The sequence below is a fragment of the Xiphophorus couchianus genome, chromosome 7, assembly GCF_001444195.1.
Source record: "Xiphophorus couchianus chromosome 7, X_couchianus-1.0, whole genome shotgun sequence".
Taxonomy (NCBI): domain Eukaryota; kingdom Metazoa; phylum Chordata; class Actinopteri; order Cyprinodontiformes; family Poeciliidae; genus Xiphophorus; species Xiphophorus couchianus.
The window spans coordinates 8,784,673-8,797,242 of NC_040234.1; the positions used below are offsets into that span (position 1 = coordinate 8,784,673).

Sequence of the window (12,570 nt, forward strand, 5' to 3'; positions counted from 1 at the left end):
TACAGAGCAAACATAAGATAACAGAAGATAATGCCTTCATGGTTTAGTATGATCAAAAATATCAAGTGAAGAAATTAATTTTTAGATATAAATCCCCCAAATCCATCAAAATATCCAGTTGGGGGCGTGCCGTGGTGGCGTAGTGGTTAGCGCGACCCATATTTGGAGGCCTTCAGTCCTCGACGCGGCCGTCGCGGGTTCGACTCCCGGACCCGACGATATTTGCCGCATGTCTTCCCCTTCTCCTTCCCCGTTTCCTGTCAGCCTACTATCATGTAAGGGACACTAGAGCCCACAAAAGACCCCCTGGAGGGGTAAAAAAAAAAAAAAAATCCAGTTGGGAGAAGCTGCAATATTTTCAAATCTGGCCAGAGATGCCTTCTTGCAATCAATCATGTCCAAAATGACCCACTATGGATGGGCTAAAAAAGGTGATTAGAATATAGTCACCACTGATTTGTCTCTGAGCCAGCAACATATCGTCCCAGAGCTGAAATTATCAATGTTTGTAAGGGAAACCCAGCATCAAAATTCATGACTGTGACATAGTGAAAACTATGTTGTTGTTCTCATTATTTACTAAAAGCAGACAGTTATCAAAAGACACACATTTCTGTACATAAATTTGACTTTTATTTCAGCCAGTGGTCCCCAGTTCTGGTGTCCTGAATGGTTTAAACGTGTTTCTGATCCGATGCAGCTTATTGGACATGACATCAAATTCTGCAGAGGCCTGGTAATGGTCCATTTATCTAAACTGTTTGTGTTGATTAAGGGACACATCTAAAACCTAAAGAACATCAGCTGACATTACGCAATTTGACAACCTATGAAAAGTCTCAAAAATGTGCATTTATATCTTTATTATTGTTTCGGTTCATTGGGGGACATTTTGTACTTGCCTTGAAAATCAACAATTCAAAGTAATTTTTGTAAATGGACTGTTGTAAGGAAATGTGATGAATAAATCATATCTTACAGCAGGAGGCCACTTTGAAGTATTTTGGTGTCATTCTTTCTGGGTCAGCTGACTCAAATGGAGATCAGAATCTTAATAAATGAAAATGGGCTGAAAAGACAATGTTTTCAGGTATTGCATTTCTATCACAAATTATTCCCATAATTTTAAAAACATATTTAATTACAACAAAATTAATTTCACATGCAATGTTTTAAGTGCAAGGGTACGAAGAGGTTTGCTTTTTGGGTACCAAATCAAAGTGGAAATAGGAAGGGAAAAAATACCAAGATGCCAGGACAGAAAGAAGCAAATGTTTTGTTGTGCCTTGGCCTTTTCTCCACCTGGTAACAGCATCTGGGCCGGACAAGAGCACAAATGTTTCCCAAACACGTCCGTGTAAAGGCGAAGCGAAAACATTTGGAACCGATGAAGTCAGTCAAGTCGGGTTTTTACTCATTCACAGCACAACAACAACCTCCATGTTCTGCCTGTGCTGCTGCACCTCTTCAGATTATTAGGCAAGATAAAACAGAATCTGCTCATCGTGCATCGTTTAAGACGTTGGCAAAGACGCATAACATGCACAGAATCAAATGCACACCTCTTTACAAGCAAAGGGTTACAAAAACACACCGTTTCAGAGAGTTCATAAAGTGTCATCGCCTCCTACAGGCGTGGAATGCAAACTACATTGTTTCGATCGCTATTTGACTTTTCATTCCGCTGTTGTGTAAACACAATTTATTTTCAGAAGTTTTTGGAAACGTTGTGTAAATATGGACTTACAAAATAAATCAGCAGAAAGAGAAGAACTAGTCTCTTATAATTTATTTCTAACAGTACCATTGATCGTTAACTTATTCCTGCTCAAAACTATAGGTTCCCTTTTTCTCTTTCTGCAACGGAGGACTTCTCCTTTAATCAAGGTGAAAAGTGCTAATTAGAAAAAGGAAAGTCTGACACAAACTGTGAAAATGTCTAAACATTCAATCAAAGAGCAGCAGCACAGCAGGAAAAAGACTGAAGCACTGAAGGCAGCACGGAGTGATGGAGGGAACAAAAGGAAAGGTAGAAAGGGTAAAAAGGACAGAGTGATTGATGTCCGATTTGTTCCACTTGGGACACAAAGGAGAAAAACTGTAGAAGATAAGTGAGAAAAAATACAGAGCTGAGGAAGGAGGGCAATAGGCGAGGAACAAAGAGGACGGGATTGTGCAGTGAAAGAAAGACTTCAATGTATTTGAAAAAGAAAAGGAAAGAAAAGAGAAGGAAAGTAAAGAGGAAGGAAAGGAAAAGAAAGAACCAGTTTGCCAGCTTTGACAGGAGTGCGTCAGTGTGTGTGTTCATGGGAGGGGATCATAGTACTGGACTTCATATCAATAATGAAGTGCGTTCAATACACACAAGAGATATGTTAGAATCATTGATGAGAATAAATTACATCTACATTTGAACATTTGAACATTTTCTGAAGTCTGCTCATGTTTAATGGATACACCAAAGAGTTATTACATCTGCCGTATAATGAGAACGGAAATGAGATGAGAAGACTCTTTTATATTTAGTGAAAATCTCAAACATGCAACATTTTATTGCACAATTTTCAAAGAAGTAGGATTGATGTAACATTGCAAAGTCTATTTGTATTTGATTTTCTAATTGTAACGACCTCTGTGTGTCTGCTAGTTAAAAGCTAAAAAGAATAAAGAAAGTGCACCGTTTTAGAGTTTTAGTCAGAGTTCACTTGCATTTGCAGAAATATTTGTTACATTCTTAAAATGAGCTAAATTACTCCAAACTTTCAGTTGTAGCATTTACATGGTGAAAATACTTAATGCTTTGCTTTGACCGTAAAACTTTATTTTTATTTTAACTTCCTAAAGAAGAAAAAGTCTTTCAAAATTAAATAAACAGAAGACAATTTATCCACCCACATGTTCCAAATGACCACATTTTCTTAATTCTGCAGCACACAAAAACACTGCTGGACTATCTGTTCAACCCAAATGCAATGTGATTATAGACAGACACCAACTAGCATATCCTAGTGGGCAGGTACAGGGAGATAAAATGACTTTTACAGGCAGAGAAGTGGAGTAAGGAGTGTGATTTAGGGTTTACACAACTACGATGGGCTGCGTGATTATTAAAGAAGTAATTTTCCAAATAATAGTTGCTAACTTATTTAGCAACAGACGAGATATTCCATAACAACATCATGTTTGGGTCACTTCCTAGAAGGACTGGTGAGTGACAGGATGCGCAAATGTTTGATATGTTACGAGGAAACATGATGATGAATGTTGCATAAGGTATAAATGTAACGCAAACATATACAGTTTGCATGGTGGACAAGTTTATATTGCGAACCTGTACATTTTATCTTAAGGCTCCCAAATGCTGTAATGTACAGTGCGTACTCTGTGAGCAGCGTGAAAACTGCGCGCAAAGTTATAGTTTTTGTCTATAGCTTTCAGAAGCAGCTGTTGGAAGGCTGAATATGTAGATTGCTGACATTGCGATTATTTTTCTCATTATGTGAGACTGCACCTCCAACCGTATGGCACAAACTAGAAATATGTGGCAGTATGAGCATCTTGATCTGTTAGACTATAGACACAATTATCTGCTGTTGCTTTCAGGTAAAGTGGCTTCCTTCCTACTATCCAAAGGCCTGCATAATAGGTTAATTGGCCGCTGCAATTAGACGCTAATTGACTGAAGATACTGTGAGCTCATTCAATGGCTCTCTGTGATGAGAGTTGTGGGTGTGACTATCTATGTCGTGTGTTTCTGCGTTGCCCTATGATGGTCAACACACTCTGGAAAGGTCAACCAAGGTGCCTTGCCTCTAACTGCTGCAGACAGATAAAACAATCCCTTTCAATGTGTTAAAAAAAATCATCAATGGATGAACAACATTCGTTTTAACACAAACATTACATTTCTATTTTTCTGGGCAACTGGTTCCTTTTATTAACCCACATTTCATATTTGACCTTTTAGCGTATTTTATGGGTTGAAAACAGAACCTAGGCTGCAGGGTCAAACCCACAACACGATCCTGTTGTATTAAATGCCTAAATCTGCATGTATCTAGGATGGGCTACCTTTAACCTTGAAGTGTTTAGAGTGTGACCTCAGTGTCTTTCACTTTTGTATATTTATGGCATTTTTCCAGAATAAACACAAAACCTTTTGTTGGTTTTGGATTCCGAAAGCAAGAAAACAAAAACATGCAATTCTACAATGAAAATGTAAGTTATTGTTATTCTGCCAACACAGATTAGTTTTGTTTAATCAGCAAAACACACTGACAGAAGAAAAAAAAAAAAAAAAATCAAAAACAAAACATAAAAAAACTTTGCATTTAGCTTTTGAAATTAAGTGGTTACATTTGCTGGTACTTTCTCATAAAATGTTAAACTACGTACTAAAACGCTGGTAATACTTAAAACCTAAAAAAAAATGTATGTATAATGAGCACAAGAAGTGACCATTTAAACAAATTAAAGGGATTATTTTACTCCTGGACGCTTCAAAAGACAGAAGAAGCACATCATCAAACTAATCATTCCAGTCAGAAGGGCCAAAAATCAGCAGACATATCAAATGGGAAACAGACGACAAGATGACTTGATTAAATTAACTGACAAATAATATGGATAAGAATACGGCAGTATCATACTGTGGGGTTATAAAGCAGCAGCTGCAGGGGCTCGGCTCACATTAAAATCTTCAACTAAGTCAGAAAAGAAAAGAGGAAACGAGGTGGAGCGATAGAAGAGCTATCGTCGGGAAAAGAAGGAGCAAGGTGCCTTACCGGATGGAGAAGAGGTGATGGATGGATGAAGAAAGTAGAGTCCTGTTGGTCTAAAGCGCTCAACTCCGCTCTCACACTCAACCAGCTGCCCTATCGGTCACTTTTGATCGATCCTGAACCGACCAGCGCCTCCAGCCCGTTGGTTCCGCTCGCACTCTGACCGAGCAGCCATCAGTCAGTCAGCCCGTCATCCTTCAGGTATCCGGACACTCCGGGACTCTGTCGGAGCCGGAGAGAGTCGCGCGCTCTCCGCGGCACACTGCCTCCGCACTGCGCATGTCCGACCCCCGCCTTCACTAACGCGCACAACAAATAGAAACAGGGACATATAGAGTATTTAGAGAGGCAAACACACACACACACACACACACACACACACACACACACACACACACATACATACAACTGTACAAGTGGATAAGTATGTAAGGAAAAATACAAATTTTGCGTATTTCGCGTGTGCGAACTCCACTGTTTGTCGCTGAAAGCTGTAAATACAGGCTGGAGCGCACCGTGTTTTGCATCATCTTTTTGTATTTACAGTCAACTAACTCAGTTTTCCACAAGTGTCTGGAGGAGGTGTCATAATGAGGGGACCATCTTACTTTCCTTCTGGTTTCTGAGTGGGTGTGCTGGGTGGTTTCTGCTGTGCCACTTCACTCCGACTGACCCTCAGGTTGCATAATCTGGCTTTATGTTAGAGTGCAGAAGTAATTCTGTGGCTGCTGAAGCTGGAAACAGGAGGTCTTGTGGATCCCCTGAAGGATCTCTATAAATATTTGCCATAAAAAAAGGGGGTTTAGTAATGATTTCTAGATGTAAGAGCTGTCACAGAGAAATCTGTCTTTAGTATCAATAAAACAACACTCCAGTTATGAAGATGTGTTTGGAAAACGTGTAATTTTGTTTTTGAAGGAGAGAAATTAAAAACTGGAAAATTTACATTTTCTCCTTTTCTGTTGCAGAGTCGAATCCTCAACTATCTACAGAAGAAAAATACAAAGGTTATTAAAAATGTAACATCTTCCAATGAGGAGCACAACAAACTATTTTTTTTTTTTTTTTTTTTTCGCAGTCAAAGTGAGGAAGCAATTTTTTATTCATGAATGTTTAAGATTTTAATCTTTTTTTTTTTTTTTATTTACCCATCTTGTCAGTAAACATTGTTAACCACGAGAACCTGCAGCTTCTAAACTGAAAGACATCCAATTCAACATGAAAAATATGAGCTTTAGCAACGACTTTTAACATTAAAGTATTAAGTGAAGTGAATAATGGTAAAATCCCCCACATGAGTGAGTCAGAAGAAAACAAATTTCTCTTTAGAAGCCAGGATTTCACTGCAGACGCACTTAACAAGGTCTTTTTTAATGGATGTTTTTGTTGTTGAAAACTGCTACAGTGAAGGGAAACATGGAGAGACAGAAAGTGTGGCCTCAGAAAGCTGAATTTAAAGAAAACGCTGTGGAGTTTAGTTCACATGTAAAATCAGCAACAACAATTTAATTCCTAAAATATATCTGTTTCTTTTCAGATATTTCATCTTGATTTGCTTTGTGTTAACTGAGCTGGTTAATAATGAAATGTGTATGGCATATTTAGCTTATAATCTGATGGACTCTTCAGGTCTGCTCTAATATAGATCACTAGAGTAGATCCGTTCTGCCTACAAACATCAGCATCTACAACAACTTCTGGAAAAAAATTCTATACGAGTTGCAGCAACATTGAGTTTCTCTCTGGCATTAATAAAATATTGTTGAATTGAATTGATCCCAGTTACACACTTACTGGAAAGCTCACTGGGGAAAAAATCATTTTAAAACTTGAAAGATTGAAAAGGATTTATGAAATATTTCGTTCGGATTTCTATGTATGAGATAGGCACAGTAACATTTATGTAAACTGAATCAGTAGTAGATTTACCAAATTTAAAAAAAAACAACATTTTTTGGTATCATTTTACCTAAACAAGTCTTTAAAAATGACATTAGTCTGATGTTCAAATGATCTGATCATCTTAAAATGCTCACCGGAAAGCTGGGGAAAAAAATATTTATGGAGTCGGTTTCTCTACAACTGTTGCATCATGTATGTTTTTTTTGTTCCCACTTTCTTTTAGATATGTTTCATATAAAATTATTAAAGTACATTCTCTTTAACATTTGCTTTTTTTAGCTGCATGTGGCACAGATGTTTCAAGTTTTTATGAGCCTTACCTCAAAACAAAACAACGTGACTCAAGAGAAAGATGGACGTGAGCCCGGGTTATTATTCCGATCCTTGAAGTCGATACATGAACAGAGAGCTGTACCGTTGTGAGTCTGGAAGAATAAACTTGCACCCAAAGGAGAGAAAGACAGTTTAATTATTCCCGCAGTCAAGGAGTCACTGATGTTCTTCTTAGCAGATATTTCAGGTCGGGACACGTTACAGATTTGACTGGACAGCAGGAACGCTCAACTTAATAGCACAGCTGTTGCTGTCTGGGTGATAAGGCAATCTGAGTAAATTAAAACCAAGGAAAGATTGTGACTTCAGTCATAATATGACTTCAGTCTTTTATCCCTGTCTAAACTTTTTGAGGAATTACTACACAGCCAGGAGTTATTTGATCATTTATCTGAGATTATCTTGGTGCGTACAGGCCGGCCGGCTTGATTCTTCAATGTCTTGTGGAAGCGTCTTTCTGTGACAAAGCTCAGCAGCAAGAGAAAATAAATATATCAAGTAAGCCTTGCGTTGTTGCTTGTGGTCTTCATTGGGGTCAGAAGGAAGCAAACAGAAGGTGAGTAGACCCAGGTCGATTTTTCCTACTTAATTCCAATAGATTCTCATCTGCCTTCTCTGCTCCATCTGAACTTTCTCCCATTGACTTGGATTCCTCCAGTAGAATTTCAACCAGTCCAATCGGTGAACAGAAGAAGTTGTGATTGACGACGTTGATTTTTTTTCTTCTGCTGTTTAAAAACAACGTACCAGTTAAGGAATGGTGATGAACTCGGTCAGCGATCGGTGGGAAGGCTAACTTCTAATATCTCTGAGCAGAAAGACGAGCAGCACTGAACTAAAACAATTAATTAATCTATGATTAATTACAATCATAAATTAACCAGCATAAAAGTTATTATTACCAATCCTTTGACAGAGTTTACTGAGATTGCAGTAACAATTGCTTGTATATTTTAGTCCTATTCCTGATCAAAACATACTTTGAACCAGTGGATTCCTTGTAATCTCAGAATCGTCTGTCTGAAAAACCGAATCCATAGTTCTCAAAAACTGTAATGTTTGTACCAGCTAGTCTAGCATCCTTTAACGTAGGTGAACATTCCCGCTTTAAGGATAAAGCGAGTGATAAATAAGTCAAATTATTTGTTTCAAGGCAGTACAGAATGATGTGACGTCTTAAAAGAACAATTTGAATGTTAAAATGAACTCTTTTTTTTTCTTCTTTTTTTAAGTGGTGCTGCTCTAGCTGTGATCTGTGTCTACAGGGCTGCACTCCAACATGCATCAGCACCATTTCTGGTTCTCAAAGGAAAAATGCAATTTGCAAATCTGTGTGAAAGGACTACTAATGAAGGCGCACGCATGTGTTTAACACACTGCTCCTCTTCACCCGCAACTCATCCGGCATGTGATTTCTAAAAAAAAAACATTTATTTACATCAGTGGATTTATCAGAGGCAGATTTGGCAACAATTTTAACTTCTACGTATCTCAGGGTGGACTGATTTATTTATCCTACAGAGAATAGATTCCTCACTTTTCAATGCCCGTCAGGAAGCTTGACGCCAGACAGGCTCAACATTTCATGCTGAGGTGTTGATAGCAGCTCTTTTGGCCGCTTATTTATGAAAATCCACTTCATGCCAACCTGCATTGGTTTCCTCTCCGTAAACCGAGCTCTGACCTCTTTTCTCTTTTTTCCTGTGACCCCTCGCTCTATCCTTCATGTGGCTGTTTATGTCGAGAAAGAAAATGAACCGTTTAACTAACATCGCTCTAGTGAGGGGGCTGCCTGATTACATGATCACTAAAATAGATGTAGCATTTGCCTTGCTTCGTTCCTTACGCAACCAATTTGGCAGATGGGAGTTGAGGATTTTTAGAACATGTTTAATCACATCAGAATTACTCACTTATTTACATAAAGCTGTTATTTACTCAGTAATTTACCATTGTGAGCTGGGAAGGATTACAATAAGAAAAAAAAGGTTTCAAGTCAGGTTTTGCCCTTAGTTTGGCTTTAAAGTTGGTATTTTATTATTTTATTTAGAAACCTAAAGAACATATAATTTCGTATTTAATCTGGAAACATTTCTCATGTTGCTGCTCTGCTACATTTTATAATCAACCAGCCTCGTTAGTGACTGAAGCATCAACTGTGTATTAATCCATGCCTAAAAGTACTAAGGTGTGCAGCACAGATAACATGGAGTTGCCAGCTATTTTAGGGCTTCGCCTGATATGTTTTTATATAATTGCAATTTTTAAGTAGATGTCTTCATCATAAACTAACAAGCAGCTGAAAGAGAAGGAAAAAAGTGCTGGGAGACAGGCTTTCTGTTGGTTTGGTCTTTCTGATTTTTGTTGTTGTTTTTGGCAGAAAACACTAATGAACACAGGGAATTTGACTCTGACCATTTGGTTCCTCAGTAGTAAAAAAATATATATACAAGTTGGGCTTTTTTTAATTAACAGAACAACAAAAATCAAACTCAGACAGGCAGTGCAATGAGAAAAAGTATTTGCCACCTTAGAGATTTCTTCTGTCACTTTTTTGTCACACTTTCAGGCTTCAGCTCATCGAAAAAAATGCAACATGAGACAAAGATAACCGGAGCAAATACAAAATGCAGGTTAAAAATCAGGATTTAATTTCATGCCTCGATTTAAAGGAGGTGGAGATCCAAAATAAACGGTTTAAGGTTGAGATAAATCCGTCCACTTGTTAGATCTACCAAACAGAAATAAATCCGACGATGGTACCGGAGTTTCAGATGTAAAACAATTAAACTCTAATCATGTATGCAAAGTTTTGAGCTTCCAGCTTGTTTTACATTACTCCTATCGTATGTAGTTACAGCTTTGGATCCTGCAGGAGTAAATGATTTGTGATCACTGAATTGGACAGTAACATTCTTAACTGGCTGTAGAAAAAAGGAGTCCACCCCCAGCCCTCTCCGTCTCTCTGTGCAGTGGCTCTTACATTGTAGGGCCTCCCTGTAGTTTCCCAGAATTCCTCAAAGCTCACAGATCCCCGTGGATCCATTTCTGTGTTTGCTGTATAGCGGCAAACCAATCCCATCCTTCTGCTCCTGAGGACATGCAGCCAATCGCTGTGCAGCTCTGAAATGACCCACTTGTGCACACGCCCACACACACCAACACACACACGCCCACACTGTTCTCCTGATCTGACCTTGAACATCAAGGTTGGACAAAGATATATGTGAAAGAGGCACTGGCAACTGGAAGAGAGTCCAGCAAAACCAGTAAGAAAACGGAGAAAGATAAAAAACAGTGGTGACCTGATTCCAGTTTGGTGGATTCTTCTCAGAAGTATTTAGACCCTAATCTTTTCTGTTTTGTGTGCACAAATTGGGCCAATGAGAAAAGTGTCATTTCAGAGGACAGAATGGAAGCCCGAGTCTGACCAACACTATAATATAGTTTGTTTTTTCTCATTTATTCAATTCAGGTTTTGATGCCGACAGGCAATCGAAACAGGCATCTGCTCATATTCAGCAGCAAACATAACAAATAACCTGTCGAAAACTGTTTTTCATGACCGCCGTTGTGCAGATGACAAGCAACAGAGGTAGTCTTAATGAGGATACAAATGTCCTCATATTTAGGCTGACACTAAAGCTGCGCAAGCATTATCACATTAACAAATTATGTACTGAACAACAAGGACTTGAAAAGCGTTCTACGGACAATGCAGGGAGGAAGCAAGTTCAGAGAAAAACAGCAGTGTTGAATTGACTGTGTGATTTCAGTGTTTGTTGGCTCAAATCCATTGTATGGTCATAATATGGGGGATAAAGTGGATTTTTAATGTGACTATTGAGGATATCTTCACTACAAAATGCATAAATCCCCTTAATAATAAGTTGTATCTTGCAAAGCAGGGATAGAATCTGCAGAGGTGAACCCTCAGTCTGAAAGGTTTCATCAGAATATTTTAGTAATAGTTCAGAGATTGGTTCTGAGATGAGATGCTTCTGGGTGATAGAAAAAATGTGTGTAGTTCTGATAGTTTTCCGTTTATTGAGCAGCTATTGAGTTTATGAGTTCAGAAATGTGAAAAAGAAGTAAAAAAAAAAGGGTCATTTCAAAGTGGTTTGTTTCTAGAAATACAAAATAGATATTAACCATAGTATCTGAACTTTTCAATTCTTAAAATGAACACGAGTCAAGTGAGGAATTTCTAAGACAGAAACTTTCTTAAGGTGATGAGGGGAACATTCTGCTTTTCTGGGGTTTGATGTTTGCTCTCTTGGATGTAGTCACTGCAACAACTGTATCTCTTGTTTTTAGGCATCAACCCAAGATGTGTTTCATCAAACATTTTTCCTAGGTCAAGCACCGTGGGCAACCAGCTGGACAACAGCTGTAGCCGTTTAGAAACCCTTCACAACTTAGAAAAAACCTGATTTATCCCCTGAACAAATTTACAACGCTCTATAAAATGAAATCCAGAGATTTTCACTTTAAATTATGTATCATGTGTATAAAATTCCCTCTCGACAAAAGTCAATGAAATGACACCCATTAATCATAAACTGACAAGAAAAAAAGCAGGCTGTCATGACTGCAAATGTAAAATGTAGCCTGCAACATTTCCATGAAACTTACAGATAGTTTGTATTTATTAACCATTTGCATTATGAGTTTGGTTTGACTAGGAGTTATTTAGAAAAATAACATATTTTTACAAAGATTAATCAATTTGGGTGCACATTAACAGACATTTATTAACCAGACATGCCTCTAAACATTTTCATAAATACCAGAATTCAAAAGAAATTGCAATAGACAAACCAAAGCATTCCTACACCATGATGCTGCCACTAGCTGGTGTGTTCAGTGGAATTTGTCTTAATAAAATCAAAAAATCAAATCAAACACAAGTGGGTGTTGTTTACTAATTATGGGGCTTCTAAAGGGAATTGGTTGTACTGAACTTTATTTAAGGATATCAAAGTTAAAGGGGCAGGGGAGGAGAGGGGACAAAAACAACATAAGAGCTTTACTTTTTACCTTTTATCTGCAGGTCCTGGTGTTGTCACTTCATATCATGAGGGTTTGTCAGCAACTGACCAATCGGTTTTTGCAATTTGTCCCAAAGTACACGCCCCTTATCTAGAAGAACTGAACCTCAACTTTCCTGGAGTTCATCTTTGCCAACATGCTGCAGAGAGACTTCGAGGAAAATAATAGACAATCATTGCCCAACGCTGTCAGGGGGGAACATACAATCTCGACAGCTGTTACCCAGAGCGTGTAGAGAGAAGAGTACATTTCCAAAACCCAAACGGAGTCTGGAATAATGCAAGAAATGGATCAAGGCTTGCAGCCGACCTCATGTGCAGTTGATTGAATCTGTGATCAACGGGATCTACCACATGCACAAAGGTAGTAAACATCCCATTTTTTGTCATAACGACGCTTATTGTTAATTAAATCAAAGATCAATTAGTGAAGGAAGATATGCTTGATTTTATTTGTGTACAGTACATTCCAATGGCAGCTCTATGGTTGCATGAGAACACGT

General features: G+C 38.2%; 1 protein-coding gene across 1 annotated transcript in view; it reads right to left on the minus strand.

The window, feature by feature from the left end:
- The window catches only part of znf385b (zinc finger protein 385B), a 61,552-nt gene extending 56,508 nt beyond the window's left edge, over positions 1 to 5,044 (minus strand). Inside the window, exon 1 of the mRNA XM_028023603.1 lies at positions 4,785 to 5,044. The gene's annotated coding sequence lies outside the window, so the exon portion shown is untranslated. The remainder of the gene's footprint in view (positions 1 to 4,784) is intronic.
- Positions 5,045 to 12,570: the final 7,526 nt, after the last annotated feature.